Raw genomic sequence first — 10,818 nt, 5'->3', positions numbered from 1 at the left:
CACACTGCTGTCTTAAACTGGCTGGTGGGTGCAGTACATGGGTAGTGTAGGGCATGGTGTATGGCCGAGGGTGGTGGAGGGTCTGTACCTGCCATTTCACCCTGCTGCTGGGGCCTGTGGCTTGTCCCCAATGGGGTAACTAATTGCACCTGTCCCAGCTTCCACCAGTCTGCAGGCATCCTGTGGCCCACTGAGGGTGGGTGGATGGCACAGGGAGGAGAGCCCTGGATTAGGAGCTGCTTCCCTGATGAAGCTGCAGTTCTAGCACCGGTGTCACCAATTCCTCCCTCAAAACTGTTGCAGGAATCCTCAGAAAAAAATACCAAAGCCAAACCAAACACCTCTTCCCCCCCTTAATTCTTTTGTTTTCATTATTTTGGGGAGTATATTCGTGTGATTAATGGCAATAATGGAAGGTAGACCCTTTACCAAGAGAGATGGGATTGGTTCATGGTGGGTTCAAATTGGATGCCCTTACCGATACTGCTGTGATCTGGTATTCTCCCTGTTCTCCTTCGGCCATTCCAGTCAACCCCTGAAGGATGTTCTCCCATAGCACATGTGCTCGTTTATTTTACTGTAACAGTGCATATTAGCAGTAAAAAGCCTAAAGCAACCCAGCTATGCTGTTGTGCAAAGGGAGCTGAACTCCTGTTGGCTTTACCTATTGGATGCAGGGCAGCTGCGGATGTTACCTAATTGTTGTGGTTTAAACCCAGCCTCACAGCTCGTCCACTCACTCCCCCCCTTCTTTCCCTCCCTCTACTGAAGGGACGGAGAGGAGAATCGAAAAGAATGCAACTCCTACGGGCTGAGATAAGAGCAGTCCAGTAACTAAGGTACAACACAAACCACTGCTGCTGCCACCAATAATGATAAGAGAAAATAACAAGGGGAGAGAAATACAGCACCTCAACACCAGCTGACTGATAACTTGCCCCACGCCACCCAACCGAGCACCGAACCATACCTCTTCCAACCCTGCAGTCCCTAGCCCTTCTGGGTAACTCCGTTACATCCTGGGCATGACGTGCTGTGGTATGGAATAGCTCTTTGGTCAGTTTGGGTCAGGTGTCCTGCCCCTGCTTCCTCCCAGCTTCACCTCCTCCCTGGCAGAGCATGAGGCTCAGAAAGTCCTTGGCCAGACCAAACATTTGAGCAGCAACTGAAAACATCGGCGTTATCAGTGCTGTTCCCAGGCCAAAAGTCAAAACACAGCACTGCACCAGCTACTAAGGAGAAAATCAACTGCTACTGCTGAACCCAGGACACTAATGCACAGCTTTTATCTGAGAGGCACATGAGCATGATTTGGCCCCAAAAGGGCCCTTCCCATTCTGTTTGCCAGAAACACAAATGCCACCCGTGTGCTGGGCTGCATCAAAAGCAGCGTGAGCAGCAGGTCAAGGGAGGTGATCCTGCCCCTCTGCTTGGCTCTCCTGACACCCCACTTGCAGCGCTGTGTGCAGCTCTGGTGTCCTCAACATTGAAGGCCATGGAGCTGTTGGTGCAAGTCCAGAGAAGGCCACAAGGATGCTCAGGGGCTGGAGCACCTCCTGTATGGAGACAGGCTGAGAACATTGGGGCTGTTCAGCCTGGAGAAGAGAAGCTGCGTGGAGACCTCAGAGCAGCTTCCAGTGTCTGAAGGGGGCTACAGGGATGCTGGAGAGGGGCTCTTCATCAGGGACTGTAGTGACAGGACAAGGGGTGATGGGTTCAGACTGAAACAGGGGGAGTTCAGGTTAGATCTAAGGCAGAAGCTCTTCCCTGTGAGGGTGCTGAGGCGCTGGCACAGGGTGCCCAGAGAAGCTGTGGCTGCCCCATCCCTGGCAGTGCTCAAGGCTGGGTTGGACAGAGCCTTTGGAGAAGACATGATCTAGCATGAGATGTCCCTGCCTGTGGCTGGGGGTTGGAGCAGGATGAGCTTTAAGGTCCTTCCCTTCCAAACCATTCTGGCACATCCTTGAGCCTTTCTCCTCCTGGCACCCAGCAGTGGGAGGCTCCTTCCTGCCACCCGAGGTGCATCACTGTGTGTCAGGGGATGCTGAGAGCCTGTTTGCTTTAGGACACTGGGTGTGTGCTGTACCTGGATTGGGGACGACAGTGGCTGCTGATGCACTCCCCGGTCCTGAGATTGCCCAAAATAACTTGGTACCCTCAGATCTCTGCGTGTGGAATCAGAATTGCCTCTTTGGGGTGACTGGGATGGGGTGGAAGAGTTCATTTGACAGGATCTCTGCAGAGGGGATGGATAGCAGCCCTCTGGAAAAGGAGGCAGCTTTGGCTGCTGCAGCAGAGCTCCTTCTCTTCCACTGCAGGAAGGCTCTGTGCCTAGCATGCAGGGCACAGGGGAGGAGAGAGGGATCTTCTGTATGTGTTTGGGTTGGTTGAATTGGGCCAGATATGTTTCTTAGGGCAGCCTTTCTCTTCCACATTTGGTCACAACAGGAGCTACCCGGTGTTGCTGAGCATCATAGAACCCCTCTGGAGACATGAGCTGTTGAGGACAGTATGCTAGGATGTGACCCGTGGGTCTCGCATACACACGTGCTTCCTAATTCCCTCTCTAATCTATGTGCCCACATTCACAATGTTCCTTTTCCTCTCCAGTCATTTCTTTGCTCAAACAATCACCTGGTGTTTTTAGCACCCAAGTATTGTAGGATTACAGCGAGGCTTTTTCTTTCCGAGGAAGCAAAGGGCTTTATGCACAGCTGAAGAGTCAGCTGTTTGCTTCATGTTCCACTCTTCCCATCTGCAGGCCGGTAACACTGATCTGCCTTTACCCTGCTCTACCCAGAGAGTTGGTGGATGCCCCATCGCTGGAGACATCCTAGTCCGGGCTGGATGTGGTTCTGGGCAACCTGGTCTGGTTGAAGATGTCCCTGCTCACTGCAGGGGGTTGGACTGGATGAGCTTTGAGGGTCCCTTCCAACCCAAACCCTTCTATGGTTCTCTATTTGCCTTTTGGGTCTGAGCTAGGTGAGGATGACCCTACCTGCCTCTCGCTGCTCTCGGACACGGGCATGCTGACAGACGTGGGCTCCTGCGGGCACGCAACCCTCGGAGCACCGCTCCGACCGGGCAGGTATCAGGAGGATGCTGAGGGCGCTGGGCTGCACGGCTGCCAAGCGCCGGGGTGAGGATCGTTTCCGAGGTCCCGGTAGATGGGGCTGTTACTCCTGGTTTGTCCGCTTGCCACTGCTGCTGGCGGCCAGGGAGCAGGACAGAGGGGAAGGACGGCCGAAAGCTGCTTTGTGAGCACACCTGAGCCTTTTTGAGGTGACTCCCTGCCCTCCTAAACATCCCAGCTGCTATTCGGTGCTGCAGGAGAGACTTCACTGCAAAGCCCCTGGCTGCGGGGCCTGATGCATCTTCAGCGCCTGGCTCCATCTCTTGCAGTGGGAGCAGAGCTGGTCCCACTGAGGCTTTTGACTTCCCTGCAGCAGGATGGTGCCACCCCCTCACAGGGGTCAAAACAAAAACCCCAACCCAGACCCTGTGCTGTTCTCTATGTGTCTGGGTGTTAAACTTGCCTCCACGCTCAGCTGCTTTTAATTTCCCTAAGGGAGCAAGTGTGGGATGCTGCTGGCTTTCAGTGCAGAGCAACACAGCGCTCCTAGATGAAGATGCTCACCCACCCTTGCCTGCCTTATTGCTTGCAGCATTTCTAGAGTGGCTTGTCCCTAGTACAGCTCACAGGTACCCAACTCATTGCACCCATTGGCTTTGCTTATCTAGGGAAACAGCAAGGAGCATGTGTAGAGAGGGAATCAGAGTGCACCATTTTCCTTCACTGATTTGGCTGTTAGAGGCTCTAATCTGAGGGGCAAGATCACCCACAAGACCAAGCTCCTCAGTGCTTCTGAAGGCTCCTTTGTGCCACAGCCTGCTCCCAGCTGGGTAAGGCTTTATGAGCCTCAGGAGTGAGGGGCTGGAGCATCTCCTCCCCCTTGCTCATAAGGAGTGGGGTGGGGTAGGAGTGACGAGGTTGTTGGCTCTTCTTGGCTTGGTGGGGCAAGCCCCCTTTGACTGCTGCAGGCAGCTGATGCTCTCCATTGGCAGCTCATGTTTCTGATTCCAAGCATTCAATCCTTTGGGAAGTTTGGAGCTTGATTTTAAGTCTTGATTTGGTTTGTTTAAGCATGACCTGGATCCCTCCGTGACTCCCAGGATGCTTCTGCGCTTTGTTTAAAGCCTTCTTTTCCCTCTGAGAAAGCAGCACATGTGTGGTTGTGTTCCAGGAGGAGAACTGGGATTTCTGGAGCCACACCTCGAAGAGGGAAGCAGGAACTCCGTTCGAATGTCCCACCTGAGGCCTGTGCTATGGAACCCTGTGAGCTCCCCATGCTGCAAGTTATCAGCGCTGCGTGGTACCCAGGTGGGACAAGCGCTCTGTGGACGAGCTGCTCTGTTGTGCCCACAGGTTGGCCCGTGCTGGTTCTGCTGCCCTGGGGTCTGGGTTCCGGAGGTTGCTCTGTTAAGTAAGTGCCAACCTTTTGTGTTCATTTAATCCTTATGTTGAATCTTCCACCATTCCAAAGGTACGGATTGACCTTCCCCCCTCGTGTCCCTTGCGGGGCAGCTGTGTTAGAGCAGAGCATCTCTTGGCTGGCTGCAGCTTGGGAAGAGACTTGGTGTGCACATGTGAGCTCGTGTGCTTCCCGGGACACAAGGGCTGCTGTAAGGCCCTGCAGTTAGAGGCTCCTGGGGCTCTCCTGCTAATAAGAGCAATGAGTGCTCCCCATGGGGCAGGAGGGGAACGGGGGATGGACCAGCTGCCTCTTTCCTTGCTGAGGCTTGGGGTTGGCTTAGCTGTTGCGGTAGGTGCTCAAGCATTGAGTTGGTTCCCCCTCCTCTATCTGGCCTTGAGCCCTCCCATTACTTGATCTAAAGAGACCTGATAATAACCTTCATATTTTGAAGCTCCTAAACATCTGTTTGGGCACTAAATTATTCACTGCAGCTGCTAGCCATAAAACCCCCCCCAAACCAACCCAAAAGGCCCGTACGTGTGAAATCTGTCTCAGTTAAAGGGAGGTTTGGATCTGCAGCCTTTGGCAGAAGTGGCCTTGCTTTCTCTGAACAGCTTTGCTTTGAGGGAGGGGGAGTGGGGAAAAGGGGAGGACACAACAGCCTGGGATGCTTCTGCAGCTGCTGATCCCTGTTAGAACGGGTTGCTATCAATGTTCCACCTCCCACTAACGTGCTCTGCACGCTGTGCTGCTTTGCCCCCTCGAGCCGCCCAGGTAACGGTGCCACGCTGCTATGGTTGCTCTTATTCCATCCTCAGCTGAGCTGAAGCTATTTTTTCCCCTTCCCACGTTGCCTGCAGACAGGCAGCACCGGCAGCCCGTGCAAGCACCACTGGGCTCCCACCAGAGGAGCTCTCCTCGCCTCCATTCCTGCTTTAGCATCCTGCCGCTGTTCCTTTGCAAAGCCCTTTCGCTGCTCCTGTGCAGCAGCGGTGGGCGCAGGGCTGCTGGGTTCTAACCCATCTGCTGGGGCCAAGCCCCCTGCAAAGTGGGTTAAATGATGCTCGATCCCACTCCAGTTCCCCTGGGCAGGAGCTTCGGGGAGCAGAGCTGGGCTCTTGTGTCCAGCATCACCTTCCTGCCTGGGTCTGGTCGCCAGCAGCGCGAGGGAGGGGATGCTGCCCCTCTGCTCTGCTCTGCTGAGACTGCACCTGGAGCACTGCATCCAGCTCTGGAGCCCTCGGCACAGGGAAGACGTGGACCTGTTGGAAAGGGTCCAGAGGAGGGACAGAATGATCAGAGGGATGGAGCAGCTCCACTGTGAGGAAAGGCTGAGAGAGCTGGGGTTGTTCAGCCTGGAGAAGAGAGGACTCCAGGGAGACCTTGTGGCCTTTCAGTACCTAAAACGGGCTATAAGAAAGATGGGGAGAGACCTTTTACCAGGGCCTGTTGTGACAGGACAAGGGGTGATGGTTTGAAACTAAAAGAGGGAGGTTCAGGCTGGATGTGAGGAAGAAATTCTGTACAATGAGGGTGGTAAAACCCTGGCACAGGTTGCCCAGAGAGGTGGTGGATGAACCATCCCTGGAGACATCCCAGGCCAGGCTGGATGTGGTTCTGGGCAACCTGATCTGGTTGAAGATGTCCCTGCTCACTGCAGGGGGTTGGACTGGATGAGCTTTGAGGGTCCCTTCCAACCCAAACCGTTCCATGAGGTGGGAGAGACCCTCTGTGATTGCCCCTCTCCTTCTTGGCTGCTCTGCCACCTTCGGTATGCCCGTACGGCCTTTCCGGGGGGGTTGATGCTGATGGTAGCTTTTGCCTACTGGGAGATGGCATCTGTCTGTCCATCCCTGCGTGCCGGTGGGCTCTTCTCCCTCCGTTTGCTGAGCGCGCGGGGAAGGCAGGTATTCCTGGGCAGCACCGCATGGCACCCGTTTCAGACTCTGAGACAACGTCCACCGCTGGTTTTGCTGGTCTATGGATGGCTGAATTGAAGGGGACCCAGGGAGCTGGGCCTTATGACTGGAAATGAAGGAGAGCAGCAAAGCCAAGCCTCCCTGCATCAGCTTTGTGTCGGTATAGCTCGTTTAAAACACGCCGCTGACTTCTGATTCAGCGATGGCGCCTGTGTTGTGCGAGGAATGGGCCGGTGTCGGAAACCCTTGCTTTCCAGAGTTGCCTTTTCCCCTGAGGAAAAACTGTATCTGAGCATTTGTGAGCGCTGAAGCCTTGCCTGCAGGTGGAACCGGGCTGCCCCTTGTCAAAGGCCGAGCTGCTGCCTTGGGGCTTAGGCAAGCAGCAAGGAGAGCGTGACAGAGAGAAGAAAATCCCCACGGCTGCCAGGCTGCGGAGCTGCTAACGCTGCAGGCGGCACGAATTGGAACTGGGGGCATCACTCCTTAAGGCTTTCTGGTGAGCTCTTCATTTCTGTCGTCAGGACACTGCTGCTTGGCAGAGCCGTGGCTTGGCGATGTAGTAAGGTCAGGCTTCAAGGGTCCCCATTCAACCTGCTTTGGCAGCAGCAAAAGCACCTGGTATCGTTGTACAGAGGGGTCCGAGCACACTGGGGTGCAGAGAGGTGGGCAACCTGCTGCACCCATGGTCTGATGGGGTCACGCCAGGGGCCTGCAGGGCATCAGGTGGAGCTTCAGTGCATCTTCACCAGTAGGAAAGCCACGGAGGCGTTGCTGAGCAGCGCGTCTTGTGGGGTGGGATAAGCTGCAAACACACGGTCTCCATCACCAGGCATTGTCTCCGGGCCTGGGGAAATGGCTGTTGGTTGTGTTCCTTGCCCGGATCCGATGGCGGAAGTGTCTCAGCGGGTGCAGGAGCCAGTGGCCCCTATCCCTGTGATGGCTCTTGTGGTGCGTGGAGCCTCTTTGTTGCCGAGAGGTTTCTTTAGATGAGATGTGTTCAAGGCCAGGTTGGACGAAGCCTTGTGTGGGATGGTTTAGTGTGAGGTGTCCCTGCCTATGGCAGGGGGGTTGGAACTGGATGATCTTGAGGTCCTTTCCAACCCTAACTGTTCTATGATTCTATGTGCAGATGATGCCCCTCCTCAGCACCTTGAAGGAAACCAGAAATCCCTCCCCAGAGCTCTGGTTTGCCAATTGGTATGACTGGTATGAGGAGCCCTGTGACTGCTATGAGGAACCCCTTCTCCCCCTGCCATGAGCAGCGCTGTGTGACAAAAGAGAGCGAAGGTCTCGAGGAAGAAGGGAGCTGGGTTATACACGAGACCTCTGTAGCTCGGAGTTTTGAGCAAGGTGCCGGTCCTGAGGCTGTAAAGGTTCAAGATGTGGGAGAGATGGCTTTGTGTAAGTGCAGGGTCAGCTACAGGAATGGATGAAAGAGGGCTTAACACAACAGTCTTGTCTGGAGCGAGCGAGGCTATCAGAACAGGATGCTGTCAGCGGTGACAGTGTGCAATGCTTGTTCCCTTTCTCTCCTGGCCTGAAAATGCAGGCTCAGCTCTTTCAAAGTTCTATTTTGGAAGGGACTTAGGAGTGAAAAGCTGACTTTTTTTCCGCTTTGGAGAAGCCAAGGCCTCAGTATTATGCTTCTGAATGCAAAATCACTCCATTCTTTGCATACACATAAGATATTTGGGCCACTTTTCTGGCTTTATGGCCTGTTTAGCGGTGCCTGCTGTTTTCCGTTCACTGTGAAAGCAGTTTGTCTCACACCACAGCCAAGCACAGGATGAAAGAGCTGGGTGACTGACCCTCAGAGAAGGGTGCGTGTTGGCATCCCTTTCACAGCCCCACTTCAGCCACGTGTGTTTTGCAGAGCTGCCCTTTCAGGTTTTCCTTTCTACGTTGCTGAGATGCCCGTTCATGAGGAACACTGCGCAGGTGCTCAGTCTTTCCAGGCTGTGTCTGACTGCACAGACTGAAAACTGATGCCCATGGGAGTTGCCTGTTTGAAAGCAAGGCTTCAGTGTGAAGAATAACAAAGGAATTAATATATAGATAGAGACAGAATAGATTTCTATCTATATATTTCTATATAGGTATATATCATAGAATCATAGAATAGTTAGGGTTGGAAAGGACCTCAAGATCATCCAGTTCCAACCCCCCTGCTATATAGAAATACAGATATTTCCTTCGTTTTTACCAAAACCTTTTGAACACAGCATTCCAGCTGCTGACTACTCTAATGAGTTTGTGGAGTTTAACCTCCAGGTCATAGAATCACAGAATGGTTTGGGTTGGAAAGGACCTTAAGATCACCCAGTTCCAACCCCCTGCCATGGGCAGGGACACCTCACACTAAACCATCCCACACAAGGCTTCATCCAACCTGGCCTTGAACACTGCCAGGGATGGAGCACTCACAACCTCCCTGGGCAACCCATTCCAGTGCCTCACCACCCTCACAGGAAAGAATTTCCTCCTTATCTCCAATCTAAACTTCCCCTGTTTCAGTTTTAACCCATTACCCCTTGTCCTGTCACTACAGTCCCTGATGAAGAGTCCCTCCCCAGCATCCCTATAGGCCTCCTTCAGATACTGGAGGGGGGCTATAGGGATGCTGGGGAGGGACTGTTGATGTAAGTAACTGTTAAATAGGCTCAAAACTCAGAGAGGCAAATAATCATTTGTGGGTAATATGAAGGCCAAGGGTTGACATTTTTACACCCTTCACAACTGTTGTGCCCTAACAGAGAGCCCTCTTGTGAGCTGGAGTTGAGGAAGACAATTGCTCACTGGTCTGCAGAAATCATTGTCTAGCTGATACCGGCACCCTTGTATCCTGAAGCCTCTGAGCTTGCAAAGGCATTGATCAAGGAGTGAACCTAATGTATAATAATTAGAGATGAGCATACCTGGAAAGATTACTTAGCTAATGGGCAGTTGTGTGCTCCAGAGCAAAGCGCTTTGTAAGGCTCAGTATTATTGTAGGTCTCGGGGGGCTTGATTCAGAGAGCATTCAAATCCTTGAATAGTTACTTATCTGGTTTAAGTCTGCTTTCCAAGTCTTCTAAACCTGTCTGCAGTTCTCTATGGCTTCTTCATAATGTTTCTCGTTCCCTTTACATTCCTTGTGCAAATAAGTAAACGTTACAGAGTCATGTTCCCTCCTCTTCTTCCATGTGTGCACACACGTATGCACATGCAAGTTTTCAGCCCCCTTCTGTTTTCTTGCAGAGGTGAGTGAGATCTGAAGCCACATCTCCCCTTTCCAAATCGTGTTTTAATGTGAGATGAGGTGCTAAGAGGAAGGAAATCCTATTCCTCATTATGCAGCCATTCCCTAGGGTACCAGTCTGCAGGGCAGGCTGGCCGGGGTGAGATCAGGGCACTGTGTCATTTCCGTGACATCCTTATGGATGGGCAAGTTGGCAAAGGTTTATCCCAACTTTCTGACCTGTATTTTCTATGGACACGTGTGCAGAAGAATGGGGACAACAGCTTCTTTCTCCCTAAAAAAGCCACCTCCTGTCTGACTTGTATCCGGTCCAGTGGCTGGGTGTCTCTGCAGACAGAGGTGCAGGGGTGGCAACAAAACTGTGCTGCATCAGCAGCTCTCACAGCAAAGAGGCAAGACAGGACCTTCTCTGCGAGACCCAGCTCAGAGGAATGTCCTTTTAGTTCCTATGGGGAATCAGATGTCCCAATACTTTCGTTGGTTTGGACCTGAAAAGCAGAATCCTATTCCCAACCTGCCTTAGTGGTCCTAACTGGACCCCTTTGCCCAGCTCCTCGAAGGCGGATATTCCCAGACTGAAGGTCAAATGCTCTGTGCTCTGTCAAGCCATAGAGGAGAATTACGCTACTGAGTTTCCTCTCCTGAGCATATAGGAGAAGATTTGTGGCATTTAGTGGGAAAATTTAAGGTGAGAGCATTTATTCCCAACTCTCCCAGCTGCAATGGGATGCTGCTGGCTATACTTATGGATTTGGTTTTGCTGAGGAACAGGAGTTTATTTGTTACAGAAAACTTTATGGAGGAAAACACATAGGATCATGGAATGGTTTCCTACAGGTGATCTAAACTGTCCCAGATGGGTTTGTGTCAACAACAGGAAGAAACTGTAGATGTGAAAGAGCAAATCAACCCAGGGAAGTCCTGCATGGAGTCCTGGGATGTTCTGTAGATCTGGAAGATGTGATCCTTCAATTGTACCAGAAATTCCCAGCTAGTTATAATCAGAGACTAGGCCAAAGCACTTCTAGTCTCTTAGTTGTGCTGCGTGGTGTTACTAGGTTGGGAGGATCCCATCAATGCAGATCAGTATCTCAAAGGTGGGTGCCAGGAGAATGGTGCCAGACTCTTCCCAGTGATGCCCAGCAATAGGATGAGGAGCAATGGCCATAAACTAACACACACCAAG

The 10,818-nt window shown here is 52.6% G+C and overlaps 1 long non-coding RNA gene across 1 annotated transcript; it reads left to right on the top strand.

The window, feature by feature from the left end:
* The first annotated feature begins 4,071 nt into the window (after positions 1-4,071).
* On the top strand, positions 4,072-10,645 carry LOC136009098 (uncharacterized). The gene is made up of 3 exons (XR_010610328.1): positions 4,072-4,336; positions 4,427-4,484; positions 10,006-10,645. It is a non-coding gene; the product is annotated as an uncharacterized LOC136009098 (long non-coding RNA).
* The last annotated feature ends 173 nt before the right edge of the window (positions 10,646-10,818 follow it).

The sequence above is a fragment of the Lathamus discolor genome, chromosome 2, assembly GCF_037157495.1.
Source record: "Lathamus discolor isolate bLatDis1 chromosome 2, bLatDis1.hap1, whole genome shotgun sequence".
NCBI classification, from domain to species: domain Eukaryota; kingdom Metazoa; phylum Chordata; class Aves; order Psittaciformes; family Psittacidae; genus Lathamus; species Lathamus discolor.
Note: the sequence above shows the minus strand (reverse complement) of the source record. Positions and strands in the feature narration are given on the sequence as shown.